The following is an 18,742-nucleotide window of genomic DNA, read 5'->3' on the forward strand; positions in this document are numbered from 1 at the left end:
TGCCAAGCTTCCCTTTCCTGCTTTCATATTATCAAGAAAATATCATGAAGATCATTGAATTATAAATTATTGCCTCACCCCTTCCGATCGCCTGACGAACGCCTGACAAACGCCATTCTCACCCTGGCGGGCAAGCCCTGCCGGGCAAAGCCAAATAAGCCATGCATATTTACAGTTCCTTTGAAAGGCAGAGCGAGGACTAGGACCTCTGTTCCGACTGAATCTGCATCCACAGAAAGGATGTTATAAGGCCCTACAAATTTCACCAAGGAGATGTGAAAGTCTTCCCCCATAAAATACTTTTTTTCCCAGATACCCCGGCTCTTAGGCAAATGAGGTTACTCCTCAAAACCCCACCCCCACTCACCATAAATATCCTTCTCTCCTGCTGTCCATTCAAATGATACAAGGTATCTTGTACATAGAGAGAAAGGGAGAATAGGCAGACTTGCTTCAAAGATTTGGTGACTTTGGATGGGTGGGATGAATGAAGAAGTGAACCTGGTTTCTGGGAAAGGAGTATCGAGATGAAGATGAGGAAAAGTGAACATGGACCACATTCATAGGTTAGAGAAATACATTTAATAGGTTGAATGGTTTTGAAAAGTGAACTTCGAGCAGTAATTGTTGTTTTTTAAACTGCAAAGAAATTAAAAATGAATGTGGGATTGGAGGCACACTCTGAGCAGAAAAGCACCATAAGCTGCTATGGTGCAACTCAAGATGGTGAATAGAACCTTTAATATGATGATGCTCTTCTTTTGCTAGTTTTTTCGAGTCACCTTTTATTGTAAGTAGCTGATACAGCATTTTTTGCAGCTCTTCAGTTTATGGTTATCATGTGAGAACACTGTTTTCATCATATTTATTATTCTACAAATGTATTTTTAAATGCACTGATGTGGTGTTTGCATGAAATGCAAGATGGCACATCATGGAATGTTTAAACTGAGCATCGCGGAGGATATGTGATATTTGGCACCCAGAGGAGTAGGTCACGTAGATCCTATAAGAAGTAAAGACTCTCTAGCAAGGGCCGTCCATACTCTGAGTTTAAACTTTACTTTTTGTGAAATGGTTTATGAAAAACAACACGGCTGCTCCAGGTGAGGCTCGAACTCACAACCTCAGCATGGCTCAGTGCAAGTACTGCTGTATAAGTACCGCACGCTAATCGATTGCGCCACTGGAGCTCCCTCTTTTCACATTTCCCCAGGTGAGCCATCTACAGCTGACCAAGTAGATGACAGACACTGCTCCATCATTCACTGTGCAAGATCGACTCACATGCTAGCATGTTATCATGACTATTAAAAATACAGTCCAAACGGAATAGATTCTATAATTGTCCTATAACATATGCTCTGTCAATTCAAAACCCCATAGAATTATATCTTGACAGTTCTGACAAAGTCTAGGGGAATCTTATGAATATTTGTAATTAGCACATAGTAAGAATTTCCCAAAAATGAAATGTAGGTCCCTGATTGGGGGAAGACGTGGAATGTGAGATCTTGCCTCAGCTGTTTTTTTCTTTTTTAGGTACAGTATATTGACACTTCAGTACCTTTTGTGAAGCAAGGTTTCAGATGGGGCTGTAGGGCAGACGAGGTGGCCGAGTGGTTAAGGCGATGGACTGCTAATCCATTGTGCTCTGCACGCGTGGGTTCGAATCCCACCTTCATCGGAAAGCCATCAGAGGCTCTTTTGATGGCCAGCATTTCTTGTAGTATAATTACACTCTCTTTCAAGACAGAGCCAGGATCCGCTAGATGGGATCATCTGACTGTTCCATTTTAACAAATATGTCAAATAAAGTGAAGTATTTTGTGCGTAATAGAAATTAGATATTTCATGGAGTTTCCAGAGGATTGCCTTTCACTCACTCCTGGCTTATTAACCAGTTTGGATAAATAGATTGATAAGAAAGCAGCTCTTACTCCTAAAGTTTAGGCCGTCTCAAATGAATGACTGTTAACATATGTCTGCCCCACAGAGACAGATCACTTCTAATAAGTGGGTTCTCTATATGTCACTGATTGCAGACATACTAACTAGAGCTATCGGTATGGTCTTGAATGCGAAAACTCTTATTTTCTCATATGAAAATGTAGTTTTTCATACTTCCAAAAAAAGTGCCTTAAGCATGGTCTTCAATGTGTGCGCGCACGTGGACATTCATATGCAACTACGTTTCCATACAGAGTCTCAAAATCATAGATATATTCATACCTCAGTAAGAATACATGTTGCAATTTACATCCTGTGTGCCGACTGGCCTTGTAGCTCAGTGGCAGAGCACTGGTCTTGTAAACCAGGGGTCATGAGTTCAAGCCTCATCAGGGCCTTTTTACATGAGTCTTTCTGTATGTTGTTTTCAAGTCATTCTTCCCTGGAGTCACACCTTGCTTTAGGATTGCTTATTGCCAAGCTTCCCTTTCCTGCTTTCATATTATCAAGAAAATATCATGAAGATCATTGAATTATAAATTATTGCCTCACCCCTTCCGATCGCCTGACGAACGCCATTCTCACCCTGCCGGGCAAAGCCAAATAAGCCATGCATATTTACAGTTCCTTTGAAAGGCAGAGCGAGGACTAGGACCTCTGTTCCGACTGAATCTGCATCCACAGAAAGGATGTTATAAGGCCCTACAAATTTCACCAAGGAGATGTGAAAGTCTTCCCCCATAAAATACTTTTTTTCCCAGATACCCCGGCTCTTAGGCAAATGAGGTTACTCCTCAAAACCCCACCCCCACTCACCATAAATATCCTTCTCTCCTGCTGTCCATTCAAATGATACAAGGTATCTTGTACATAGAGAGAAAGGGAGAATAGGCAGACTTGCTTCAAAGATTTGGTGACTTTGGATGGGTGGGATGAATGAAGAAGTGAACCTGGTTTCTGGGAAAGGAGTATCGAGATGAAGATGAGGAAAAGTGAACATGGACCACATTCATAGGTTAGAGAAATACATTTAATAGGTTGAATGGTTTTGAAAAGTGAACTTCGAGCAGTAATTGTTGTTTTTTAAACTGCAAAGAAATTAAAAATGAATGTGGGATTGGAGGCACACTCTGAGCAGAAAAGCACCATAAGCTGCTATGGTGCAACTCAAGATGGTGAATAGAACCTTTAATATGATGATGCTCTTCTTTTGCTAGTTTTTTCGAGTCACCTTTTATTGTAAGTAGCTGATACAGCATTTTTTGCAGCTCTTCAGTTTATGGTTATCATGTGAGAACACTGTTTTCATCATATTTATTATTCTACAAATGTATTTTTAAATGCACTGATGTGGTGTTTGCATGAAATGCAAGATGGCACATCATGGAATGTTTAAACTGAGCATCGCGGAGGATATGTGATATTTGGCACCCAGAGGAGTAGGACACGTAGATCCTATAAGAAGTAAAGACTCTCTAGCAAGGGCCGTCCATATTCTGAGTTTAAACTTTACTTTTTGTGAAATGGTTTATGAAAAACAACACGGCTGCTCCAGGTGAGGCTTGAACTCACAACCTCGGCATGGCTCAGTGCAAGTACTGCTGTATAAGTACCGGGCGCTAACCGATTGCACCACTGGAGCTCTCTCTTTTCACATCTCCCCAGGTGAGCCATCTACAGCTGACCAAGTAGATGACAGACACTGCTCCATCATTCACTGTGCAAGATCGACTCACATGCTAGCATGTTATCATGACTATTAAAAATACAGTCCAAACGGAATAGATTCTATAATTGTCCTATAACATATGCTCTGTCAATTCAAAACCCCATAGAATTATATCTTGACAGTTCTGACAAAGTCTAGGGGAATCTTATGAATATTTGTAATTAGCACATAGTAAGAATTTCCCAAAAATGAAATGTAGGTCCCTGATTGGGGGAAGACGTGGAATGTGAGATCTTGCCTCAGCTGTTTTTTTCTTTTTTAGGTACAGTATATTGACACTTCAGTACCTTTTGTGAAGCAAGGTTTCAGATGGGGCTGTAGGGCAGACGAGGTGGCCGAGTGGTTAAGGCGATGGACTGCTAATCCATTGTGCTCTGCACGCGTGGGTTCGAATCCCACCTTTGTCGGAAAGCCATCAGAGTCTCTTTTGATGGCCAGCATTTCTTGAAGTATAATTACACTCTCTTTCAAGACAGAGCCAGGATCCGCTAGATGGGATCATCTGACTGTTCCATTTTAACAAATATGTCAAATAAAGTGAAGTATTTTGTGCGTAATAGAAATTAGATCTTTCATGGAGTTTCCAGAGGATTGCCTTTCACTCACTCCTGGCTTATTAACCAGTTTGGATAAATAGATTGATAAGAAAGCAGCTCTTACTCCTAAAGTTTAGGCCGTCTCAAATGAATGACTGTTAACATATGTCTGCCCCACAGAGACAGATCACTTCTAATAAGTGGGTTCTCTATATGTCACTGATTGCAGACATACTAACTAGAGCTATCGGTATGGTCTTGAATGCGAAAACTCTTATTTTCTCATATGAAAATGTAGTTTTTCATACTTCCAAAAAAAGTGCCTTAAGCATGGTCTTCAATGTGTGCGCGCACGTGGACATTCATATGCAACTACGTTTCCATACAGAGTCTCAAAATCATAGATATATTCATACCTCAGTAAGAATACATGTTGCAATTTACATTCTGCGTGCAGACTGGCCTTGTAGCTCAGTGGCAGAGCACTGGTCTTGTAAACCAGGGGTCATGAGTTCAAGCCTCATCAGGGCCTTTTTACATGAGTCTTTCTGTATGTTGTTTTCAAGTCATTCTTCCCTGGAGTCACACCTTGCTTTAGGATTGCTTATTGCCAAGCTTCCCTTTCCTGCTTTCATATTATCAAGAAAATATCATGAAGATCATTGAATTATAAATTATTGCCTCACCCCTTCCGATCGCCTGACGAACGCCTGACAAACGCCATTCTCACCCTGGCGGGCAAGCCCTGCCGGGCAAAGCCAAATAAGCCATGCATATTTACAGTTCCTTTGAAAGGCAGAGCGAGGACTAGGACCTCTGTTCCGACTGAATCTGCATCCACAGAAAGGATGTTATAAGGCCCTACAAATTTCACCAAGGAGATGTGAAAGTCTTCCCCCATAAAATACTTTTTTTCCCAGATACCCCGGCTCTTAGGCAAATGAGGTTACTCCTCAAAACCCCACCCCCACTCACCATAAATATCCTTCTCTCCTGCTGTCCATTCAAATGATACAAGGTATCTTGTACATAGAGAGAGAGGGAGAATAGGCAGACTTGCTTCAAAGATTTGGTGACTTTGGATGGGTGGGATGAATGAAGAAGTGAACCTGGTTTCTGGGAAAGGAGTATCGAGATGAAGATGAGGAAAAGTGAACATGGACCACATTCATAGGTTAGAGAAATACATTTAATAGGTTGAATGGTTTTGAAAAGTGAACTTCGAGCAGTAATTGTTGTTTTTTAAACTGCAAAGAAATTAAAAATGAATGTGGGATTGGAGGCACACTCTGAGCAGAAAAGCACCATAAGCTGCTATGGTGCAACTCAAGATGGTGAATAGAACCTTTAATATGATGATGCTCTTCTTTTGCTAGTTTTTTCGAGTCACCTTTTATTGTAAGTAGCTGATACAGCATTTTTTGCAGCTCTTCAGTTTATGGTTATCATGTGAGAACACTGTTTTCATCATATTTATTATTCTACAAATGTATTTTTAAATGCACTGATGTGGTGTTTGCATGAAATGCAAGATGGCACATCATGGAATGTTTAAACTGAGCATCGCGGAGGATATGTGATATTTGGCACCCAGAGGAGTAGGACACGTAGATCCTATAAGAAGTAAAGACTCTCTAGCAAGGGCCGTCCATACTCTGAGTTTAAACTTTACTTTTTGTGAAATGGTTTATGAAAAACAACACGGCTGCTCCAGGTGAGGCTCGAACTCACAACTTCGGCATGGCTCAGTGCAAGTACTGCTGTATAAGTACCGCGCGCTAACCGATTGCGCCACTGGAGCTCTCTCTTTTCACATCTCCCCAGGTGAGCCATCTACAGCTGACCAAGTAGATGACAGACACTGCTCCATCATTCACTGTGCAAGATCGACTCACATGCTAGCATGTTATCATGACTATTAAAAATACAGTCCAAACGGAATAGATTCTATAATTGTCCTATAACATATGCTCTGTCAATTCAAAACCCCATAGAATTATATCTTGACAGTTCTGACAAAGTCTAGGGGAATCTTATGAATATTTGTAATTAGCACATAGTAAGAATTTCCCAAAAATGAAATGTAGGTCCCTGATTGGGGGAAGACATGGAATGTGAGATCTTGCCTCAGCTGTTTTTTTCTTTTTTAGGTACAGTATATTGACACTTCAGTACCTTTTGTGAAGCAAGGGTTCAGATGGGGCTGTAGGGCAGACGAGGTGACCGAGTGGTTAAGGCGATGAACTGCTAATCCATTGTGCTCTGCACGCGTGGGTTCGAATCCCACCTTCGTCGGAAAGCCATCAGAGTCTCTTTTGATGGCCAGCATTTCTTGTAGTATAATTACACTCTCTTTCAAGACAGAGCCAGGATCCGCTAGATGGGATCATCTGACTGTTCCATTTTAACAAATATGTCAAATAAAGTGAAGTATTTTGTGCGTAATAGAAATTAGATCTTTCATGGAGTTTCCAGAGGATTGCCTTTCACTCACTCCTGGCTTATTAACCAGTTTGGATAAATAGATTGATAAGAAAGCAGCTCTTACTCCTAAAGTTTAGGCCGTCTCAAATGAATGACTGTTAACATATGTCTGCCCCACAGAGACAGATCACTTCTAATAAGTGGGTTCTCTATATGTCACTGATTGCAGACATACTAACTAGAGCTATCGGTATGGTCTTGAATGCGAAAACTCTTATTTTCTCATATGAAAATGTAGTTTTTCATACTTCCAAAAAAAGTGCCTTAAGCATGGTCTTCAATGTGTGCGCGCACGTGGACATTCATATGCAACTACGTTTCCATACAGAGTCTCAAAATCATAGATCTATTCATACCTCAGTAAGAATACATGTTGCAATTTACATCCTGTGTGCCGACTGGCCTTGTAGCTCAGTGGCAGAGCACTGGTCTTGTAAACCAGGGGTCATGAGTTCAAGCCTCATTAGGGCCTTTTTACATGAGTCTTTCTGTATGTTGTTTTCAAGTCATTCTTCCCTGGAGTCACACCTTGCTTTAGGATTGCTTATTGTCAAGCTTCCCTTTCCTGCTTTCATATTATCAAGAAAATATAATGAAGATCATTGAATTATAAATTATTGCCTCACCCCTTCCGATCGCCTGACGAACGCCTGACAAACGCCATTCTCACCCTGCCGGGCAAGCCCTGCCGGGCAAAGCCAAATAAGCCATGCATATTTACAGTTCCTTTGAAAGGCAGAGCAAGGACTAGGACCTCTGTTCCGACTGAATCTGCATCCACAGAAAGGATGTTATAAGGCCCTACAAATTTCACCAAGGAGATGTGAAAGTCTTCCCCCATAAAATACTTTTTTTCCCAGATACCCCGGCTCTTAGGCAAATGAGGTTACTCCTCAAAACCCCACCCCCACTCACCATAAATATCCTTCTCTCCTGCTGTCCATTCAAATGATACAAGGTATCTTGTACATAGAGAGAAAGGGAGAATAGGCAGACTTGCTTCAAAGATTTGGTGACTTTGGATGGGTGGGTTGAATGAAGAAGTGAACCTGGTTTCTGGGAAAGGAGTATCGAGATGAAGATGAGGAAAAGTGAACATGGACCACATTCATAGGTTAGAGAAATACATTTAATAGGTTGAATGGTTTTGAAAAGTGAACTTCGAGCAGTAATTGTTGTTTTTTAAACTGCAAAGAAATTAAAAATGAATGTGGGATTGGAGGCACACTCTGAGCAGAAAAGCACCATAAGCTGCTATGGTGCAACTCAAGATGGTGAATAGAACCTTTAATATGATGATGCTCTTCTTTTGCTAGTTTTTTCGAGTCACCTTTTATTGTAAGTAGCTGATACAGCATTTTTTGCAGCTCTTCAGTTTATGGTTATCATGTGAGAACACTGTTTTCATCATATTTATTATTCTACAAATGTATTTTTAAATGCACTGATGTGGTGTTTGCATGAAATGCAAGATGGCACATCATGGAATGTTTACACTGAGCATCGCGGAGGATATGTGATATTTGGCACCCAGAGGAGTAGGACACGTAGATCCTATAAGAAGTAAAGACTCTCTAGCAAGGGCCGTCCATACTCTGAGTTTAAACTTTACTTTTTGTGAAATGGTTTATGAAAAACAACACGGCTGCTCCAGGTGAGGCTCGAACTCACAACCTCGGCATGGCTCAGTGCAAGTACTGCTGTATAAGTACCGCGCGCTAACCGATTGCGCCACTGGAGCTCTCTCTTTTCACATCTCCCCAGGTGAGCCATCTACAGCTGACCAAGTAGATGACAGACACTGCTCCATCATTCACTGTGCAAGATCGACTCACATGCTAGCATGTTATCATGACTATTAAAAATACAGTCCAAACGGAATAGATTCTATAATTGTCCTATAACATATGCTCTGTCTATTCAAAACCCCATAGAATTATATCTTGACAGTTCTGACAAAGTCTAGGGGAATCTTATGAATATTTGTAATTAGCACATAGTAAGAATTTCCCAAAAATGAAATGTAGGTCCCTGATGGGGGAAGACGTGCAATGTGAGATCTTGCCTCAGCTGTTTTTTTCTTTTTTAGGTACAGTATATTGACACTTCAGTACCTTTTGTGAAGCAAGGTTTCAGATGGGGCTGTAGGGCAGACGAGGTGGCCGAGTGGTTAAGGCGATGGACTGCTAATCCATTGTGCTCTGCACGCGTGGGTTCGAATCCCACCTTCGTCGGAAAGCCATCAGAGTCTCTTTTGATGGCCAGCATTTCTTGAAGTATAATTACACTCTCTTTCAAGACAAAGCCAGGATCCGCTAGATGGGATCATCTGACTGTTCCATTTTAACAAATATGTCAAATAAAGTGAAGTATTTTGTGCGTAATAGAAATTAGATCTTTCATGGGGTTTCCAGAGGATTGCCTTTCACTCACTCCTGGCTTATTAACCAGTTTGGATAAATAGATTGATAAGAAAGCAGCTCTTACTCCTAAAGTTTAGGCCGTCTCAAATGAATGACTGTTAACATATGTCTGCCCCACAGAGACAGATCACTTCTAATAAGTGGGTTCTCTATATGTCACTGATTGCAGACATACTAACTAGAGCTATCGGTATGGTCTTGAATGCGAAAACTCTTATTTTCTCATATGAAAATGTAGTTTTTCATACTTCCAAAAAAAGTGCCTTAAGCATGGTCTTCAATGTGTGCGCGCACGTGGACATTCATATGCAACTACGTTTCCATACAGAGTCTCAAAATCATAGATATATTCATACCTCAGTAAGAATACATGTTGCAATTTACATTCTGCGTGCAGACTGGCCTTGTAGCTCAGTGGCAGAGCACTGGTCTTGTAAACCAGGGGTCATGAGTTCAAGCCTCATCAGGGCCTTTTTACATGAGTCTTTCTGTATGTTGTTTTCAAGTCATTCTTCCCTGGAGTCACACCTTGCTTTAGGATTGCTTATTGCCAAGCTTCCCTTTCCTGCTTTCATATTATCAAGAAAATATCATGAAGATCATTGAATTATAAATTATTGCCTCACCCCTTCCGATCGCCTGACGAACGCCTGACAAACGCCATTCTCACCCTGGCGGGCAAGCCCTGCCGGGCAAAGCCAAATAAGCCATGCATATTTACAGTTCCTTTGAAAGGCAGAGCGAGGACTAGGACCTCTGTTCCGACTGAATCTGCATCCACAGAAAGGATGTTATAAGGCCCTACAAATTTCACCAAGGAGATGTGAAAGTCTTCCCCCATAAAATACTTTTTTTCCCAGATACCCCGGCTCTTAGGCAAATGAGGTTACTCCTCAAAACCCCACCCCCACTCACCATAAATATCCTTCTCTCCTGCTGTCCATTCAAATGATACAAGGTATCTTGTACATAGAGAGAAAGGGAGAATAGGCAGACTTGCTTCAAAGATTTGGTGACTTTGGATGGGTGGGATGAATGAAGAAGTGAACCTGGTTTCTGGGAAAGGAGTATCGAGATGAAGATGAGGAAAAGTGAACATGGACCACATTCATAGGTTAGAGAAATACATTTAATAGGTTGAATGGTTTTGAAAAGTGAACTTCGAGCAGTAATTGTTGTTTTTTAAACTGCAAAGAAATTAAAAATGAATGTGGGATTGGAGGCACACTCTGAGCAGAAAAGCACCATAAGCTGCTATGGTGCAACTCAAGATGGTGAATAGAACCTTTAATATGATGATGCTCTTCTTTTGCTAGTTTTTTCGAGTCACCTTTTATTGTAAGTAGCTGATACAGCATTTTTTGCAGCTCTTCAGTTTATGGTTATCATGTGAGAACACTGTTTTCATCATATTTATTATTCTACAAATGTATTTTTAAATGCACTGATGTGGTGTTTGCATGAAATGCAAGATGGCACATCATGGAATGTTTAAACTGAGCATCGCGGAGGATATGTGATATTTGGCACCCAGAGGAGTAGGTCACGTAGATCCTATAAGAAGTAAAGACTCTCTAGCAAGGGCCGTCCATACTCTGAGTTTAAACTTTACTTTTTGTGAAATGGTTTATGAAAAACAACACGGCTGCTCCAGGTGAGGCTCGAACTCACAACCTCAGCATGGCTCAGTGCAAGTACTGCTGTATAAGTACCGCGCGCTAATCGATTGCGCCACTGGAGCTCTCTTTTTTCACATTTCCCCAGGTGAGCCATCTACAGCTGACCAAGTAGATGACAGACACTGCTCCATCATTCACTGTGCAAGATCGACTCACATGCTAGCATGTTATCATGACTATTAAAAATACAGTCCAAACGGAATAGATTCTATAATTGTCCTATAACATATGCTCTGTCAATTCAAAACCCCATAGAATTATATCTTGACAGTTCTGACAAAGTCTAGGGGAATCTTATGAATATTTGTAATTAGCACATAGTAAGAATTTCCCAAAAATGAAATGTAGGTCCCTGATTGGGGGAAGACGTGGAATGTGAGATCTTGCCTCAGCTGTTTTTTTCTTTTTTAGGTACAGTATATTGACACTTCAGTACCTTTTGTGAAGCAAGGTTTCAGATGGGGCTGTAGGGCAGACGAGGTGGCCGAGTGGTTAAGGCGATGGACTGCTAATCCATTGTGCTCTGCACGCGTGGGTTCGAATCCCACCTTCGTCGGAAAGCCATCAGAGGCTCTTTTGATGGCCAGCATTTCTTGTAGTATAATTACACTCTCTTTCAAGACAGAGCCAGGATCCGCTAGATGGGATCATCTGACTGTTCCATTTTAACAAATATGTCAAATAAAGTGAAGTATTTTGTGCGTAATAGAAATTAGATATTTCATGGAGTTTCCAGAGGATTGCCTTTCACTCACTCCTGGCTTATTAACCAGTTTGGATAAATAGATTGATAAGAAAGCAGCTCTTACTCCTAAAGTTTAGGCCGTCTCAAATGAATGACTGTTAACATATGTCTGCCCCACAGAGACAGATCACTTCTAATAAGTGGGTTCTCTATATGTCACTGATTGCAGACATACTAACTAGAGCTATCGGTATGGTCTTGAATGCGAAAACTCTTATTTTCTCATATGAAAATGTAGTTTTTCATACTTCCAAAAAAAGTGCCTTAAGCATGGTCTTCAATGTGTGCACGCACGTGGACATTCATATGCAACTACGTTTCCATACAGAGTCTCAAAATCATAGATATATTCATACCTCAGTAAGAATACATGTTGCAATTTACATCCTGTGTGCCGACTGGCCTTGTAGCTCAGTGGCAGAGCACTGGTCTTGTAAACCAGGGGTCATGAGTTCAAGCCCCATCAGGGCCTTTTTACATGAGTCTTTCTGTATGTTGTTTTCAAGTCATTCTTCCCTGGAGTCACACCTTGCTTTAGGATTGCTTATTGCCAAGCTTCCCTTTCCTGCTTTCATATTATCAAGAAAATATCATGAAGATCATTGAATTATAAATTATTGCCTCACCCCTTCCGATCGCCTGACGAACGCCATTCTCACCCTGCCGGGCAAGCCCTGCCGGGCAAAGCCAAATAAGCCATGCATATTTACAGTTCCTTTGAAAGGCAGAGCGAGGACTAGGACCTCTGTTCCGACTGAATCTGCATCCACAGAAAGGATGTTATAAGGCCCTACAAATTTCACCAAGGAGATGTGAAAGTCTTCCTCCATAAAATACTTTTTTTCCCAGATACCCCGGCTCTTAGGCAAATGAGGTTACTCCTCAAAACCCCACCCCCACTCACCATAAATATCCTTCTCTCCTGCTGTCCATTCAAATGATACAAGGTATCTTGTACATAGAGAGAAAGGGAGAATAGGCAGACTTGCTTCAAAGATTTGGTGACTTTGGATGGGTGGGATGAATGAAGAAGTGAACCTGGTTTCTGGGAAAGGAGTATCGAGATGAAGATGAGGAAAAGTGAACATGGACCACATTCATAGGTTAGAGAAATACATTTAATAGGTTGAATGGTTTTGAAAAGTGAACTTCGAGCAGTAATTGTTGTTTTTTAAACTGCAAAGAAATTAAAAATGAATGTGGGATTGGAGGCACACTCTGAGCAGAAAAGCACCATAAGCTGCTATGGTGCAACTCAAGATGGTGAATAGAACCTTTAATATGATGATGCTCTTCTTTTGCTAGTTTTTTCGAGTCACCTTTTATTGTAAGTAGCTGATACAGCATTTTTTGCAGCTCTTCAGTTTATGGTTATCATGTGAGAACACTGTTTTCATCATATTTATTATTCTACAAATGTATTTTTAAATGCACTGATGTGGTGTTTGCATGAAATGCAAGATGGCACATCATGGAATGTTTAAACTGAGCATCGCGGAGGATATGTGATATTTGGCACCCAGAGGAGTAGGACACGTAGATCCTATAAGAAGTAAAGACTCTCTAGCAAGGGCCGTCCATACTCTGAGTTTAAACTTTACTTTTTGTGAAATGGTTTATGAAAAACAACACGGCTGCTCCAGGTGAGGCTTGAACTCACAACCTCGGCATGGCTCAGTGCAAGTACTGCTGTATAAGTACCGGGCGCTAACCGATTGCACCACTGGAGCTCTCTCTTTTCACATCTCCCCAGGTGAGCCATCTACAGCTGACCAAGTAGATGACAGACACTGCTCCATCATTCACTGTGCAAGATCGACTCACATGCTAGCATGTTATCATGACTATTAAAAATACAGTCCAAACGGAATAGATTCTATAATTGTCCTATAACATATGCTCTGTCAATTCAAAACCCCATAGAATTATATCTTGACAGTTCTGACAAAGTCTAGGGGAATCTTATGAATATTTGTAATTAGCACATAGTAAGAATTTCCCAAAAATGAAATGTAGGTCCCTGATTGGGGGAAGACGTGGAATGTGAGATCTTGCCTCAGCTGTTTTTTTCTTTTTTAGGTACAGTATATTGACACTTCAGTACCTTTTGTGAAGCAAGGTTTCAGATGGGGCTGTAGGGCAGACGAGGTGGCCGAGTGGTTAAGGCGATGGACTGCTAATCCATTGTGCTCTGCACGCGTGGGTTCGAATCCCACCTTTGTCGGAAAGCCATCAGAGTCTCTTTTGATGGCCAGCATTTCTTGAAGTATAATTACACTCTCTTTCAAGACAGAGCCAGGATCCGCTAGATGGGATCATCTGACTGTTCCATTTTAACAAATATGTCAAATAAAGTGAAGTATTTTGTGCGTAATAGAAATTAGATCTTTCATGGAGTTTCCAGAGGATTGCCTTTCACTCACTCCTGGCTTATTAACCAGTTTGGATAAATAGATTGATAAGAAAGCAGCTCTTACTCCTAAAGTTTAGGCCGTCTCAAATGAATGACTGTTAACATATGTCTGCCCCACAGAGACAGATCACTTCTAATAAGTGGGTTCTCTATATGTCACTGATTGCAGACATACTAACTAGAGCTATCGGTATGGTCTTGAATGCGAAAACTCTTATTTTCTCATATGAAAATGTAGTTTTTCATACTTCCAAAAAAAGTGCCTTAAGCATGGTCTTCAATGTGTGCGCGCACGTGGACATTCATATGCAACTACGTTTCCATACAGAGTCTCAAAATCATAGATATATTCATACCTCAGTAAGAATACATGTTGCAATTTACATCCTGCGTACAGACTGGCCTTGTAGCTCAGTGGCAGAGCACTGGTCTTGTAAACCAGGGGTCATGAGTTCAAGCCTCATCAGGGCCTTTTTACATGAGTCTTTCTGTATGTTGTTTTCAAGTCATTCTTCCCTGGAGTCACACCTTGCTTTAGGATTGCTTATTGCCAAGCTTCCCTTTCCTGCTTTCATATTATCAAGAAAATATCATGAAGATCATTGAATTATAAATTATTGCCTCACCCCTTCCGATCGCCTGACGAACGCCTGACAAACGCCATTCTCACCCTGGCGGGCAAGCCCTGCCGGGCAAAGCCAAATAAGCCATGCATATTTACAGTTCCTTTGAAAGGCAGAGCGAGGACTAGGACCTCTGTTCCGACTGAATCTGCATCCACAGAAAGGATGTTATAAGGCCCTACAAATTTCACCAAGGAGATGTGAAAGTCTTCCCCCATAAAATACTTTTTTTCCCAGATACCCCGGCTCTTAGGCAAATGAGGTTACTCCTCAAAACCCCACCCCCACTCACCATAAATATCCTTCTCTCCTGCTGTCCATTCAAATGATACAAGGTATCTTGTACATAGAGAGAAAGGGAGAATAGGCAGACTTGCTTCAAAGATTTGGTGACTTTGGATGGGTGGGATGAATGAAGAAGTGAACCTGGTTTCTGGGAAAGGAGTATCGAGATGAAGATGAGGAAAAGTGAACATGGACCACATTCATAGGTTAGAGAAATACATTTAATAGGTTGAATGGTTTTGAAAAGTGAACTTCGAGCAGTAATTGTTGTTTTTTAAACTGCAAAGAAATTAAAAATGAATGTGGGATTGGAGGCACACTCTGAGCAGAAAAGCACCATAAGCTGCTATGGTGCAACTCAAGATGGTGAATAGAACCTTTAATATGATGATGCTCTTCTTTTGCTAGTTTTTTCGAGTCACCTTTTATTGTAAGTAGCTGATACAGCATTTTTTGCAGCTCTTCAGTTTATGGTTATCATGTGAGAACACTGTTTTCATCATATTTATTATTCTACAAATGTATTTTTAAATGCACTGATGTGGTGTTTGCATGAAATGCAAGATGGCACATCATGGAATGTTTAAACTGAGCATCGCGGAGGATATGTGATATTTGGCACCCAGAGGAGTAGGTCACGTAGATCCTATAAGAAGTAAAGACTCTCTAGCAAGGGCCGTCCATACTCTGAGTTTAAACTTTACTTTTTGTGAAATGGTTTATGAAAAACAACACGGCTGCTCCAGGTGAGGCTCGAACTCACAACCTCAGCATGGCTCAGTGCAAGTACTGCTGTATAAGTACCGCGCGCTAATCGATTGCGCCACTGGAGCTCCCTCTTTTCACATTTCCCCAGGTGAGCCATCTACAGCTGACCAAGTAGATGACAGACACTGCTCCATCATTCACTGTGCAAGATCGACTCACATGCTAGCATGTTATCATGACTATTAAAAATACAGTCCAAACGGAATAGATTCTATAATTGTCCTATAACATATGCTCTGTCAATTCAAAACCCCATAGAATTATATCTTGACAGTTCTGACAAAGTCTAGGGGAATCTTATGAATATTTGTAATTAGCACATAGTAAGAATTTCCCAAAAATGAAATGTAGGTCCCTGATTGGGGGAAGACGTGGAATGTGAGATCTTGCCTCAGCTGTTTTTTTCTTTTTTAGGTACAGTATATTGACACTTCAGTACCTTTTGTGAAGCAAGGTTTCAGATGGGGCTGTAGGGCAGACGAGGTGGCCGAGTGGTTAAGGCGATGGACTGCTAATCCATTGTGCTCTGCACGCGTGGGTTCGAATCCCACCTTCGTCGGAAAGCCATCAGAGGCTCTTTTGATGGCCAGCATTTCTTGTAGTATAATTACACTCTCTTTCAAGACAGAGCCAGGATCCGCTAGATGGGATCATCTGACTGTTCCATTTTAACAAATATGTCAAATAAAGTGAAGTATTTTGTGCGTAATAGAAATTAGATATTTCATGGAGTTTCCAGAGGATTGCCTTTCACTCACTCCTGGCTTATTAACCAGTTTGGATAAATAGATTGATAAGAAAGCAGCTCTTACTCCTAAAGTTTAGGCCGTCTCAAATGAATGACTGTTAACATATGTCTGCCCCACAGAGACAGATCACTTCTAATAAGTGGGTTCTCTATATGTCACTGATTGCAGACATACTAACTAGAGCTATCGGTATGGTCTTGAATGCGAAAACTCTTATTTTCTCATATGAAAATGTAGTTTTTCATACTTCCAAAAAAAGTGCCTTAAGCATGGTCTTCAATGTGTGCGCGCACGTGGACATTCATATGCAACTACGTTTCCATACAGAGTCTCAAAATCATAGATATATTCATACCTCAGTAAGAATACATGTTGCAATTTACATCCTGTGTGCCGACTGGCCTTGTAGCTCAGTGGCAGAGCACTGGTCTTGTAAACCAGGGGTCATGAGTTCAAGCCTCATCAGGGCCTTTTTACATGAGTCTTTCTGTATGTTGTTTTCAAGTCATTCTTCCCTGGAGTCACACCTTGCTTTAGGATTGCTTATTGCCAAGCTTCCCTTTCCTGCTTTCATATTATCAAGAAAATATCATGAAGATCATTGAATTATAAATTATTGCCTCACCCCTTCCGATCGCCTGACGAACGCCATTCTCACCCTGCCGGGCAAGCCCTGCCGGGCAAAGCCAAATAAGCCATGCATATTTACAGTTCCTTTGAAAGGCAGAGCGAGGACTAGGACCTCTGTTCCGACTGAATCTGCATCCACAGAAAGGATGTTATAAGGCCCTACAAATTTCACCAAGGAGATGTGAAAGTCTTCCTCCATAAAATACTTTTTTTCCCAGATACCCCGGCTCTTAGGCAAATGAGGTTACTCCTCAAAACCCCACCCCCACTCACCATAAATATCCTTCTCTCCTGCTGTCCATTCAAATGATACAAGGTATCTTGTACATAGAGAGAAAGGGAGAATAGGCAGACTTGCTTCAAAGATTTGGTGACTTTGGATGGGTGGGATGAATGAAGAAGTGAACCTGGTTTCTGGGAAAGGAGTATCGAGATGAAGATGAGGAAAAGTGAACATGGACCACATTCATAGGTTAGAGAAATACATTTAATAGGTTGAATGGTTTTGAAAAGTGAACTTCGAGCAGTAATTGTTGTTTTTTAAACTGCAAAGAAATTAAAAATGAATGTGGGATTGGAGGCACACTCTGAGCAGAAAAGCACCATAAGCTGCTATGGTGCAACTCAAGATGGTGAATAGAACCTTTAATATGATGATGCTCTTCTTTTGCTAGTTTTTTCGAGTCACCTTTTATTGTAAGTAGCTGATACAGCATTTTTTGCAGCTCTTCAGTTTATGGTTATCATGTGAGAACACTGTTTTCATCATATTTATTATTCTACAAATGTATTTTTAAATGCACTGATGTGGTGTTTGCATGAAATGCAAGATGGCACATCATGGAATGTTTAAACTGAGCATCGCGGAGGATATGTGATATTTGGCACCCAGAGGAGTAGGACACGTAGATCCTATAAGAAGTAAAGACTCTCTAGCAAGGGCCGTCCATATTCTGAGTTTAAACTTTACTTTTTGTGAAATGGTTTATGAAAAACAACACGGCTGCTCCAGGTGAGGCTTGAACTCACAACCTCGGCATGGCTCAGTGCAAGTACTGCTGTATAAGTACCGGGCGCTAACCGATTGCACCACTGGAGCTCTCTCTTTTCACATCTCCCCAGGTGAGCCATCTACAGCTGACCAAGTAGATGACAGACACTGCTCCATCATTCACTGTGCAAGATCGACTCACATGCTAGCATGTTATCATGACTATTAAAAATACAGTCCAAACGGAATAGATTCTATAATTGTCCTATAACATATGCTCTGTCAATTCAAAACCCCATAGAATTATATCTTGACAGTTCTGACAAAGTCTAGGGGAATCTTATGAATATTTGTAATTAGCACATAGTAAGAATTTCCCAAAAATGAAATGTAGGTCCCTGATTGGGGGAAGACGTGGAATGTGAGATCTTGCCTCAGCTGTTTTTTTCTTTTTTAGGTACAGTATATTGACACTTCAGTACCTTTTGTGAAGCAAGGTTTCAGATGGGGCTGTAGGGCAGACGAGGGGGCCGAGTGGTTAAGGCGATGGACTGCTAATCCATTGTGCTCTGCACGCGTGGGTTCGAATCCCACCTTTGTCGGAAAGCCATCAGAGTCTCTTTTGATGGCCAGCATTTCTTGAAGTATAATTACACTCTCTTTCAAGACAGAGCCAGGATCCGCTAGATGGGATCATCTGACTGTTCCATTTTAACAAATATGTCAAATAAAGTGAA

General features: G+C 41.1%; 12 non-coding genes across 12 annotated transcripts; 10 read left to right on the plus strand and 2 right to left on the minus strand.

Annotated features, from left to right (window-relative positions):
• The first annotated feature begins 2,276 nt into the window (after nucleotides 1-2,276).
• Nucleotides 2,277-2,348, plus strand: TRNAT-UGU (transfer RNA threonine (anticodon UGU)). Its single transcript has one exon. It is a non-coding gene; the product is annotated as a tRNA-Thr (tRNA).
• A 1,656-nt stretch (nucleotides 2,349-4,004) lies between these two features.
• TRNAS-GCU (transfer RNA serine (anticodon GCU)) lies at nucleotides 4,005-4,086 on the plus strand. The gene has a single exon. It is a non-coding gene; the product is annotated as a tRNA-Ser (tRNA).
• A 589-nt stretch (nucleotides 4,087-4,675) lies between these two features.
• On the plus strand, nucleotides 4,676-4,747 carry TRNAT-UGU (transfer RNA threonine (anticodon UGU)). The gene has a single exon. It is a non-coding gene; the product is annotated as a tRNA-Thr (tRNA).
• Nucleotides 4,748-5,921: 1,174 nt separating this feature from the next.
• On the minus strand, nucleotides 5,922-6,016 carry TRNAI-UAU (transfer RNA isoleucine (anticodon UAU)). Its single transcript has 2 exons — nucleotides 5,979-6,016; nucleotides 5,922-5,957 (listed from the first exon to the last, which is right to left on the minus strand). It is a non-coding gene; the product is annotated as a tRNA-Ile (tRNA).
• A 2,329-nt stretch (nucleotides 6,017-8,345) lies between these two features.
• Nucleotides 8,346-8,440, minus strand: TRNAI-UAU (transfer RNA isoleucine (anticodon UAU)). Its single transcript has 2 exons — nucleotides 8,403-8,440; nucleotides 8,346-8,381 (listed from the first exon to the last, which is right to left on the minus strand). It is a non-coding gene; the product is annotated as a tRNA-Ile (tRNA).
• A 411-nt stretch (nucleotides 8,441-8,851) lies between these two features.
• On the plus strand, nucleotides 8,852-8,933 carry TRNAS-GCU (transfer RNA serine (anticodon GCU)). Its single transcript has one exon. It is a non-coding gene; the product is annotated as a tRNA-Ser (tRNA).
• Nucleotides 8,934-9,522: 589 nt separating this feature from the next.
• Nucleotides 9,523-9,594, plus strand: TRNAT-UGU (transfer RNA threonine (anticodon UGU)). Its single transcript has one exon. It is a non-coding gene; the product is annotated as a tRNA-Thr (tRNA).
• A 1,681-nt stretch (nucleotides 9,595-11,275) lies between these two features.
• TRNAS-GCU (transfer RNA serine (anticodon GCU)) lies at nucleotides 11,276-11,357 on the plus strand. The gene has a single exon. It is a non-coding gene; the product is annotated as a tRNA-Ser (tRNA).
• A 2,331-nt stretch (nucleotides 11,358-13,688) lies between these two features.
• Nucleotides 13,689-13,770, plus strand: TRNAS-GCU (transfer RNA serine (anticodon GCU)). Its single transcript has one exon. It is a non-coding gene; the product is annotated as a tRNA-Ser (tRNA).
• Nucleotides 13,771-14,359: 589 nt separating this feature from the next.
• Nucleotides 14,360-14,431, plus strand: TRNAT-UGU (transfer RNA threonine (anticodon UGU)). Its single transcript has one exon. It is a non-coding gene; the product is annotated as a tRNA-Thr (tRNA).
• A 1,681-nt stretch (nucleotides 14,432-16,112) lies between these two features.
• On the plus strand, nucleotides 16,113-16,194 carry TRNAS-GCU (transfer RNA serine (anticodon GCU)). Its single transcript has one exon. It is a non-coding gene; the product is annotated as a tRNA-Ser (tRNA).
• Nucleotides 16,195-16,783: 589 nt separating this feature from the next.
• On the plus strand, nucleotides 16,784-16,855 carry TRNAT-UGU (transfer RNA threonine (anticodon UGU)). Its single transcript has one exon. It is a non-coding gene; the product is annotated as a tRNA-Thr (tRNA).
• The last annotated feature ends 1,887 nt before the right edge of the window (nucleotides 16,856-18,742 follow it).

Source organism: Triturus cristatus, chromosome 12 (assembly GCF_964204655.1).
Source record: "Triturus cristatus chromosome 12, aTriCri1.1, whole genome shotgun sequence".
NCBI classification, from domain to species: domain Eukaryota; kingdom Metazoa; phylum Chordata; class Amphibia; order Caudata; family Salamandridae; genus Triturus; species Triturus cristatus.